This window comes from Triticum aestivum, chromosome 5D (assembly GCF_018294505.1).
Source record: "Triticum aestivum cultivar Chinese Spring chromosome 5D, IWGSC CS RefSeq v2.1, whole genome shotgun sequence".
Taxonomy (NCBI): domain Eukaryota; kingdom Viridiplantae; phylum Streptophyta; class Magnoliopsida; order Poales; family Poaceae; genus Triticum; species Triticum aestivum.
Window position 1 is genome coordinate 361960106 of NC_057808.1, and position 11362 is coordinate 361971467.

Here is an 11362-nt window from a genome sequence, read left to right on the forward strand (position 1 = left end):
CTCTGCGCCGCAGCGAGGCCACCGGCGCAGGTCTCCTCTGCGCGCTCGGCCGCTCCTCCGCGCCGCAGCGAGGCCACCGGCGCAGGTCTCCTCCGCGTGCTCGGCCGCTCCTCCGCGCCGCAGCAAGGCCACCGGCGCAAGGCTCCTCCGCGCGCTCCTGCTAGGGCTCGATGTTGGAAATATGCCCTAGAGGCAATAATAAAATGGTTATTATTATATTTCCTTGTTCATGATAATTGTCTATTGTTCATGCTATAATTGTGTTATCCGGAAATCGTAATACATGTGTGAATACATAGACCACAACATGTCCCTAGTGAGCCTCTAGTTGACTAGCTCGTTGATCAACAGATAGTCATGGTTTCCTGACTATGGACATTGAATGTCATTGATAACGGGATCACATCATTAGGAGAATGATGTCATGGACAAGACCCAATCCTAAGCATAGCACAAGATCGTGTAGTTCGTTTGCTAGAGCTTTTCCAAATGTCAAGTATCATTTCCTTAGACCATGAGATTGTGCAACTCCCGGATACCATAAGAGTGCTTTGGGTGTGCCAAACGTCACAACGTAACTGGGTGGCTATAAAGGTGCACTACGGGTATCTCCGAAAGTGTCTGTTGGGTTGGCACGAATCGAGACCGGGATTTGTCACTCCGTATGACGGAGAGGTATCTCTGGGCCCACTCGGTAATGCATCATCATAATGAGCTCAATGTGACCAAGTGTTTGGTCACGGGATCATGCATTACGGTATGAGTAAAGTGACTTGCCGGTAACGAGATTGAACAAGGTATTGGGATACCGACGATCGAATCTCGGGCAAGTAACGTACCGATTGACAAAGGGAATTGTATACGGGATTGATTGAATCCTCGACATCGTGGTTCATCCGATGAGATCATCGTGGAACATGTGGGAGCCAACATGGGTATCCAGATCCCGCTGTTGGTTATTGACCGGAGAGTCATCTCGGTCATGTCTGCATGTCTCCCGAACCCGTAGGGTCTACACACTTAAGGTTCGGTGACGCTAGGGTTGTAGAGATACTAGTATGCGGTAACCCGAAAGTTGTTCGGAGTCCCGGATGAGATCCCGGACGTCACGAGGAGTTCCGGAATGGTCCGGAGGTGAAGAATTATATATAGGAAGTCCAGTTTGGGCCACCGGGAAGGTTTCGGGGGTCACCGGTATTGTACCGGGACCACCGGAAGGGTCCCGGGGGTCCACCGGGTGGGGCCACCTATCCCGGAGGGCCCCATGGGCTGAAGTGGGGAAGGGAACCAGCCCCTGGTGGGCTGGTGCGCCCCCCTTGGGCCTCCCCTGCGCCTAGGGTTGGAAACCCTAGGGGTGGGGGTGGGGGGCGCCCCACTTGGCTTGGGGGGCAAGCCACCCCCTTGGCCGCCGCCCCCCTTGGAGATGGGATCTCCTAGGGCCGGCGCCCCCCAGGGGCCCTATATATAGAGGGGGGAGGGAGGGCAGCAGCACCCAAGCCCCTGGCGCCTCCCTCTCCCTCCCGTGACACCTCTCCCTCTCGCTGTGTTTGGCGAAGCCCTGCCGAGATCCCCGCTACTTCCACCACCACGCCGTCGTGCTGCTGGATCTCCATCAACCTCTCCTTCCCCCTTGCTGGATCAAGAAGGAGGAGACGTCTTCCCCAACCGTACGTGTGTTGAACGCGGAGGTGCCGTCCGTTCGGCGCTCGGTCATCGGTGATTTGTATCACGACGAGTACGACTTGATCAACCCCGTTCACTTGAACGCTTCCGCTCGCGATCTACAAGGGTATGTAGATGCACTCCTCTCTCGTTGCTAGATGACTCCATAGATTGATCTTGGTGATGCGTAGAAAATTTTTAATTTCTGCTACGATCCCCAACACTCGAGGCCCGGACGGCGGCATGAGCAGAGGGTGGCTGCAGCAGAGGCGCGAGCAGAGAAAAATCTCGCGGGGGAGGGGATACGCGAGGAGGAGAGGTAGGGCGGCGCGAGGGGGAGATAAGGGGCGGCGTGAGGGAGATAGGACGGGCGCCGCGACGAGGAGGGGACGGGTGGCGCGAGGGAGAGAGGAGAGGGCGGCCGTTGCGAGGAGTTTGGGTCTGCTTTTTGTGCCGCGCGTTGGGTACAACGCTTGTCCGCCCCATGTCCGCTCGGCGGACAGGTGACCCAAACGGACACGAAACGGACAAAATCCGTGTTCGTTTGGGTCCTTGCGTTGGAGTTGCTCTTACACCAGAGAAAAAAAATATGGTAAATGCTGAGGTGGAGGAAAGGGAAAAAGGAGGCTTATCTTCTTTTAATTACTACCCTGTTTCATAATGTAGCGTGTAGATTTTTTAAAATGTCGAATTTGAAACTTTGACCAAGTTTATTTAATATGACTATTTCTATCTAAAATACCAAATATATAAGAATATGAAACTAGTTATAATGAATCTAACGATATATGCTTGGCGTTATAGATGTAAATATTTTAAAAAATATAGATGTAGCAGATAATCAACGAGCAACACTGTCTTTCATCAAATAACTAGACATACTTAGTAGATATGGACGCGGAGTTTTTGCTCCCGCGTTCAGAAAAAATAATAAAAAGGAAAAATTAAAAAAAATCAATATTTTTTGTGTGCTACATAATTTGATGCGTGAGGCCCGCTTCAAATTTCAACTCATTTGGACATCTGAGCTACGCTCGGCCAAAAAAACAAATTCAGGGTATGAAAAAAGTTTACTGTTCATGCACTGTTCTGACCCGATTTGTCTTTTTTGCCGAGAGCTGCTCAGATATCCAAATTAGTTAAAATTTGGAGTGGACCTCATGCATCAAATTGTCTACCACACAAAAAATTGAATTTTTTTAATTTCTCTAGTTTTATTTTGATTTTTTTCTAAGCGGTAGCAGATGAGCCTGGGCACCGAGTTGGATTTCCGGATATATCGACCACTATATATCAGTAAGAATTGCTGCTTCTGTCCTCACTGTTTTCAGGTAATTAACCTGTCATCCACATTTATGTGAGAAAACGATCCTTTTATAACTGTTTTACAGAAAACTCCTTCTCTTTTCTGGTAAATAACCTGCACTCCACCATTAAGTGACGGAAAACAAATCTTTTTTGCGTTTTAGAGAAAAAAATGTCGTTTCTATAATAAATCGCAGTCCATCTAGAACAAATAATACATATTTTAAATATCCATGTCTTTTAAATCCTAACTCCAATTTTAACATGTTACATACTCCCTCCTTCCATCTATATAGGGCCTAATGCGTTTTTTGAGGCTAACTTTGACCAAATATTAGAGCAATAATATATGACATACAACTTACACAAAGCACACCGTTAAATTCGTTTGTGAAAGGAGCTTTCAATGATATAATTTTCACATTGTGCATGTCATGTACTATTAATCTTGTCAATAGTCAAATGCGGTCTTAAAAAACGCATTAGGCCCTATATAGATGGAAGGAGGGAGTATGAATTTGATTAGAAAAGTCTGTAGAATATAAATATGATGTTATTTTGCATGTATGCCTCGGCAAAATCTGGCATGAAAAAAAAACAGATCTCACATCTTATGTCGCGAGAGAGACGCCTTGGCAAGACCTATTGGGGGTCTTAGTTATTTTTACTGGGTTAAGGCTATGCGGTATTTTCTTCTTCCTTTGTAACACACATGCTCTTTTGCTAGTATACTCTTAAGGGCAGAGCGTTGGTCGCCACCGATTAAACTTTCTACAGCTTGGATCCCATCCCCGTCATCGTCTTCCTCCCCACCCCACCGCGCGTGTCTTGCACTCCTGCATGGTCGTACCTTTCCCCCGTGCATGCCCCCGTCTTTGGAAAATAAAAGGTAATGCTTTGAGGGGGCGTCCTCCTGTTCCGTTCGTGAACTTTCTCAACCCTGTGAACGTTTATCAAATTCATGATCTTTCTTGAATCATGCACAATTTTTAAATCCATTAACATGTTTTCAAACATATGATTTTTTATAATTATCGAATATTTTTCATTTTTTTTACAATTATGTGTTATTTTTTAAAAAAATCATGAACTTTTTTCGAAAAGACAATCGGTTAACCGGTCAACCAAACGAGCCAAGAGGGGACGACCGAGCGAGCAAGCAGCCCACGTTGGTGGGCCGGCCATGTGAACGGGTTAATGCATAAGACGCCGACTAGGATCTCCCTCAGTACCTTTTCACCGGAGATTTCCTATTTGTTGGTGGGCCGGCCATGTGAACGGGTTAATGCATAAGTTGGGCAATCACAGAAGATCGACGCGTCGATCGAGCACATTTAGCCACGTGGCGAACAAAAGGTTCTCTTCGATTTTTTTGCTTTAGTCCTTCTACCAGTTTTTTTTCTCTTTTTCCTTTTGATCTTTCAAAAACATAATCCCAAAATTTCGAAATTGTTCAGGATTTTTGAAAAAGCCCATTTATTGAAGAAAAGACAAAAAAATTCAAGAAAGTTCGCTATTTAAAAATAATAAAGTTTGTGCTTTTCTGGAAAATCAGAAGAAGATTGAAAAACGAGTGGAAATAGAAAAAACAACAAACCCGAACAAAAAAGTGGGAGTGCCTATGATTGCTCGCTATTTTGATGTTATATGGGCTGGCCTTGTTGGGGGCCGGCCTATGATAAAGTTGCTATATGGGCTGGCCTAGTGGGGTCTGGCCTATGATTGCTCGCTATTTTGATGTTGCACATGTTCCGTGGGTAACCAACAGCCCATGTTAGGCTTCTCAAACACATAGTGGGCCCGCCCACTTTGGTCGTTTTATTCAGTTTTGTGTGTGCCACTTTTGTAAAAATGGCTGTAGTTAGTTGTTTATTTCCCACAGCCGTCTTAAGATAATTGGCTACAACAGAAATTTAAAAACTATTACTGAATTTTTGAAGTGTTCCAAAATTTTAAAAATGTTTAGGAATTATGAAATATTCCAAATTTAAAAAAAGTTCATGGTTTCAAAAAGTGTTCACAAATTAGGAAAGCCTTATGTGAATTTTAAAAGATGGAAAGAAGATTTTTTTTAAAGGAGTCAAAAAATACATAAGAAAAAACCCGGGTCGAGGGGTTCGCAAAACCAGTTGGGGGAGGCATGGAATAGCCCGAGTAGGGGGTGGGGGTGGGAGGGGCTCGTTTGATCGCTACCCTCGTCCAATGCATAGACTAGTATTTGCCCCTTTTCTTGGCGGAGGATTTGGAGCACTCTGGGGCTCCACCCCCCTATATGAGTATTAAATTTAGAAAACAATTCTGGAAAATTCAAAAAACCCTAGAATTTTGGGGTATCAAACCTGGGTGCCCAATCTCACGTGTGAAGTTTCGTGAAAATACCAGGAAACATATTCTTAGTAAAAAGAGCACCTAGGAGCTTATGTGTATTTTCCCCTTTTCGGCCAGCTTTTTGTTCCTGGTGAAACTTTGCACAGAGTTCCATTACGATTAATGGGTGGCTTCGAGATTTCTTTTTCTTATATATAGGAATACAAATATTTTGGATTCCTTGATCTGGTAACTCAATCATGTCGGCAGAAGTGGCTCCCTCTACCGCAGGAGTGGGTCAAAATAATTTTTGACGTTGTGTTTGCAAGGTATGGTAATGGGTGTGTCATGGCTGCAGTTTGTGCAATGAACTGTTAGGGAACACAGTATTTCAAAAAATTTCCTACGATCACGCAAGATCTATCTAGGAGATGCATAGCAACGAGAGGGGAGAGTGTGTCTACGTACCCTCGTAGACTGAAAGCGGGAGCGTTATGACAACGCGGTTGATGTAGTCGTACGTCTGCACGATCGGACCGATCCTAGCACCAAACGTACGGCACCTCCGCGATCTGCACATGTTCAGCTCGGTGACGTCCCACGAACTCTAGATCCAGCTGAGGACGAGGGAGAGTTTTGTCAGCACGACGGTGTGATGACGGTGTTGATGAAGTTACCGATGCAGGGCTTTGCCTAAGCACTACAACAATATGACCGAGGTGGAAATCTGTGGAGGGGGGCACCGCACACGGCTAAAAAACCAACTTGTGTGTCTATGGGGTGCCCCCTCCCCGTATATAAAGGAGTGGAGGAGGGGGAGGGCCGACCTCCTATGGCACGCCCAAGGGGGGGGGGAGTCCTACTCCCAGTAGGAGTAGGTTTCCCCCTTCCCTAGTTGGAGTAGGAGAAGAAGGAGGAGGGAGAGGGAGAGAAGGAAAGGGGGCCCGCCCCCCTTCCCAATTCGGATTGGGCTTGGGGGAGGGGGGCGCCCCCACCTTGGCCGCCTCCTCCTCTCTTCCACCATGGCCCATTAAGGCCCATTAACTCCCCGGGGGGTTCCGATAACCCCCCGATACTCCGGAAAAATGCCTGAACCACTCGGAACCTTTCCGGTGTCCAAACATAGCCTTCCAATATATCAATCTTTATGCCTCGACCATTTCGAGACTCCTCGTCATGTCCGTGATCACATCCGGGATTCCGAACAACCTTCGGTACATCAAAACACATAAACTCATAATACCGATCGTCATCGAACGTTAAGCGTGTGGACCCTACGGGTTCGAGAACTATGTAGACATGACCGAGACTCATCTCTGGTCAATAACCAATAGCGGAACCTGGATGCTCATATTGGTTCCTACATATTCTACGAAGATCTTTATCGGTCAAACCGCATAACAACATACGTTGTTCCCTTTGTCATCGGTATGTTACTTGCCCGAGATTCGATCGTCGGTATCTCAATACCTAGTTCAATCTCGTTACCAGCAAGTATCTTTACTCGTTGCGTAATGCATCATCCCGCAACTAACTCATTAGTCACATTGCTTGCAAGGCTTATAGTGATGTGCATTACCGAGAGGGCCCAGAGATACCTCTCCGAAACACGGAGTGACAAATCCTAATCTCGATTTATGCCAACCCAACAAACACCATCGGAGACACCTGTAGAGCATCTTTATAATCACCCAGTTACGTTGTGACGTTTGATAGCACACTAAGTGTTCCTCCAGTATTCGGGAGTTGCATAATCTCATAGTCATAAGAACATGTATAAGTCATGAAGAAAGCAATAGCAATAAACTAAATGATCATAGTGCTAAGCTAACGGATGGGTCTTGTCCATCACATCATTCTCTAATGATGTGATCCCGTTCATCAAATGACAACACATGTCTATGGTCAGGAAACTTAACCATCTTTGATTAACGAGCTAGTCTAGTAGAGGCATACTAGGGACACTTTGTTTTGTCTATGTATTCACACATGTATCAAGTTTCCGGTTAATACAATTCTAGCATGAATAATAAACATTTATCATGATCTAAGAAAATATAAATAACAACTTTATTATTGCCTCTAGGGCATATTTCCTTCAGTCTCCCACTTGCACAAGAGTCAATAATCTAGTTCAAATCGCCATGTGATTTAACACCAATAGTTCACATCTTTATGTGATTAACACCCATAGTTCACATCGCCATGTGACCAACACTCAAAAGGTTTACTAGAGTCAATAATCTAGTTCACATCGCTATGTGATTAACACCCAAGAGTAATAAGGTATGATCATGTTTTGCCTGTGAGAGAAATTTTAGTCTACGGGTCTGCAACATTAAGATCCGTATGTATTGCAAATTTCTATATCTACAATACTCTGCACAGAGCTACTCTAGCTAATTGCTCTCACTTTCAATATGTATCTAGATCGAGACTTAGAGTCATCCAGATCGGTGTCCAAGCTTGTATGACGTAACTCTTTACGACGAACTCTTTGTCACCTCCATAACCGAGAAACATTTCCTTATTCCACTCAGGATAATTTTGACCGCTGTCCAGTGATCCACTCCTGGATCACTATTGTACCCTCTTGCCAAACTCATGGTGAGGTACACAATAGGTCTGGTGCACAACATAGCATACTTTATAGAACCTATGACTGAGGCATAGGGAATGACTTTTCATTCTCTTTCTATTTTCTGACGTGGTCGGGTTTTGAGTCTTTACTCAACTTCACACCTTGCAATACAGGCAAGAACTCCTTCTTTGACTGTTCCATTTTGAACTACTTCAAAAACTTGTCAAGGTATGTACTCATTGAAAAAATTTATGAAGCGTCTTGATCTATCTCTATAGATCTTGATGCTCAATATGTAAGCAGCTTCACCGATGTCTTTTTTGAACTCCTTTCAAACACTCCTTTATGCTTTCCAGAAAATTCTACATTATTTCCGATCAACAATATGTCATTCACATATACTTATCAAAAATGATGTAGTGCTCCCACTCACTTTTTGTAAATACAGGCTTCACCGTAAGTCTGTATAAAACTATATGCTTTGATCAACTTATCAAAGCGTATATTCCAACTCCGAGATGCTTGCACCAGTCCATAGATGGATCGCTGGAGCTTTGCACACTTTGTGAGCACCTTTAGGATCGACAAAACCTTCTGGTTGCATCATATACAACTCTTCTTTAAGAAATCCATTAAGGAATGCAGGTTTGACATCCATTTGCCAAATTTCATAAAATGTGGCAATTGCTAACATGATTCAGACAGACTTAAGCATCGCTACGAGTGAGAAAATCTCATCGTAGTCAACACCTTGAACTTGTCGAAAACCTTTCGCAAAAACTCGAGCTTTGTGGACAGTAACATTACCGTCAGCGTCAGTCTTCTTCTTGAAGATCCATTTATTCTCTATGGCTTGCTGATCATCGGGCAAGTCAACCAAAGTCCACACTTTGTTCTCATACATGGATCCCATCTCAGATTTCATGGCCTCAAGCCATTTCGCGGAATCTGGGCTCATCATCGCTTCCTCATAGTTCGTAGGTTCGTCATGGTCAAGTAACATGACTTCCAGAACAGGATTACCGTACCACTCTGGTGCGGATCGTACTCTGGTTGACCTACGAGGTTCGGTAGTAACTTGATCTGAAGTTTCATGATCATCATCATTAGCTTCCTCACTGATTGGTGTAGGAATCACTAGGCACTGATTTCTGTGATGAACTTCTTTCCAATTCGGGAGAAGGTACAGTTACCTCATCAAGTTTCTACTTTCCTCCCACTCACTTCTTTCGAGAGAAACTCCTTCTCTAGAAAGGATCCATTCTTAGCAACGAATATTTTGCCTTCCGATCTGTGATAGAAGGTGTACCCAACAGTCTCCTTTGGGTATCCTATGAAGACACATTTCTCCGATTTGGGTTCGAGCTTATCAGGTTGAAACTTTTTCACATAAGCATCGCCAGCCCCAAACTTTAAGAAACGACAGCTTAGGTTTCTTGCCAAACCACAGTTCATATGGTGTCGTCTCAACGGATTTAGATGGTGCCCTATTTAACGTGAATGCAGCCATCTCTAAAGCATAACCCCAAAATGATAGCGGTAAATCGGTAAGAGACATCATAGATCGCACCATATCTAATAAAGTACGGTTACGACGTTCAGGACATACCATTACACTGTGGTGTTCCAAGTGGCATGAGTTGCGAAACTATTCCACATTGTTTCAAATGAAGACCAAACTCGTAACCCAAATACTCACCTCCACGATCAGATCGTAGAAATTTTATTTCTTGTTACGATGATTTTCCACTTCACCCTGAAATTCTTTGAACTTTTGAAATGTTTCAGACTTATGTTTCATTAAGTAGATATACCCATATCTCCTCAAATCATCTGTGAAGGTCAGAAAATAATGATACCCGCCGTGAGCCTCAACACTCATCGGACCGCATACATCAGTATGTATTATTTCCAATAAGTCAGTTGCTTGCTCCATTGTTTCGGATGAATGGATTCTTAGTCATCTTGCCCATGAGGATGGTTCGCAAGCATCAAGTGATTCATAATCAAGTGATTCCAAAAGCCCATCATCATGGAGTTTCTTCATGCACTTTACACCAATATGACCTAAACGGCAGTGCCACAAATAAGTTGCACTATCATTATTAACTTTGCATATTTTGGCTTCAATATTATGAATATGTGTATCACTACAATCGAGATTCAACAAAAATACACCACTCGTCAAGGGTGCATGACCATAAAAGATATTACTCATATAAATAGAACAATCATTATTCCCTGATTTAAATGAATAATCATCTCGCATCAAACAAGATACACATATAATGTTCATGCTCAATGCTGGTACTAAATAACAATTATTCAGGTCTAAAACTAATCCCGACGGTAGATGTAGAGGTAGCGTGCCGACGGCGATCACATCGACTTCAGAACCATTTCCCACGCTCATCGTCACCTCGTCCTTAGCCAATCTTTATTTAATCCGTAACCCCTGTTTCGAGTTGTAAATATGAGCAACAGAACCAGTATCAAATACCCAGGCGTTGCTATAAACACTAGTAAAGTACACATCAATAACATGTATCTCAAATATACCTTTGTTTACTTTGCCATCCTTCTTATCCGCCAAGTATCTGGGGCAGTTCCACTTCCAGTGACCATTTCCTTTGCAGTAGAAGCACTCAGTTTCAGGCTTGAGTCTAGCTTTGGGTTTCTTCACGAGAGTGACAACTTGCTTGTCATTCTTCTTGAAGTTCCCTTTCTATCCCTTTGACTTTTACTTGAAATTAGTGGTCTTGTTAACCATCAACACTTGATGCTATTTCTTGATTTCTACCTTCGACGATTTCAGCATGGCGAAGTGCTCGGGAATTACTTTCGTCATCCCTTGCATATTATAGTTCATCACGAAGTTCTAGTAACTTGGTGATAGTGACTAGAGAACTTTGTCAATTACTATCTTATCTGGAAGATTAACTCCCACTTGATTCAAGCAATTGTAGTACCCAGACAATCTGAGCACATGCTCACTGGTTGAGCTATTCTCCTCCATCTTGTAGGCAAAGTACTGTCAGAGGTCTCATACCTCTTGACACGGGCATGAGTATGAAATACCAATTTCAACTCTTGGAACATGTGATATGCTCCATGTCGTTCAAAACATTTTTGAAGTCCCGGTTCTAAGCCGTAAAGCATGGTGCACTTAAACTATCAAGTAGTCATCATACCGAGCTTGTCAAACGTTCATAACGGCTGCATCTGCTCCTGCAATAGTTCTATCACCTAGCGGTGCTTCATGGACATAATACTTCTGTGCAGCAATGAGGATAATCCTCAGATCACGGAGCTAGTCCGCATCTTTGCTACTAACATCTTTCAACTTATTTTTCTCCAGGAACATATCAAAAAATAAACGGGGAACTACATCGTGAGCTATTGATCTACAACATAGATATGCAAATACTATCAGGATTAAGTTCATGATAAATTAAAGTTCAATTAATCATATTACTTAAGAACTCCTACTTAGATAGACATCGCTCT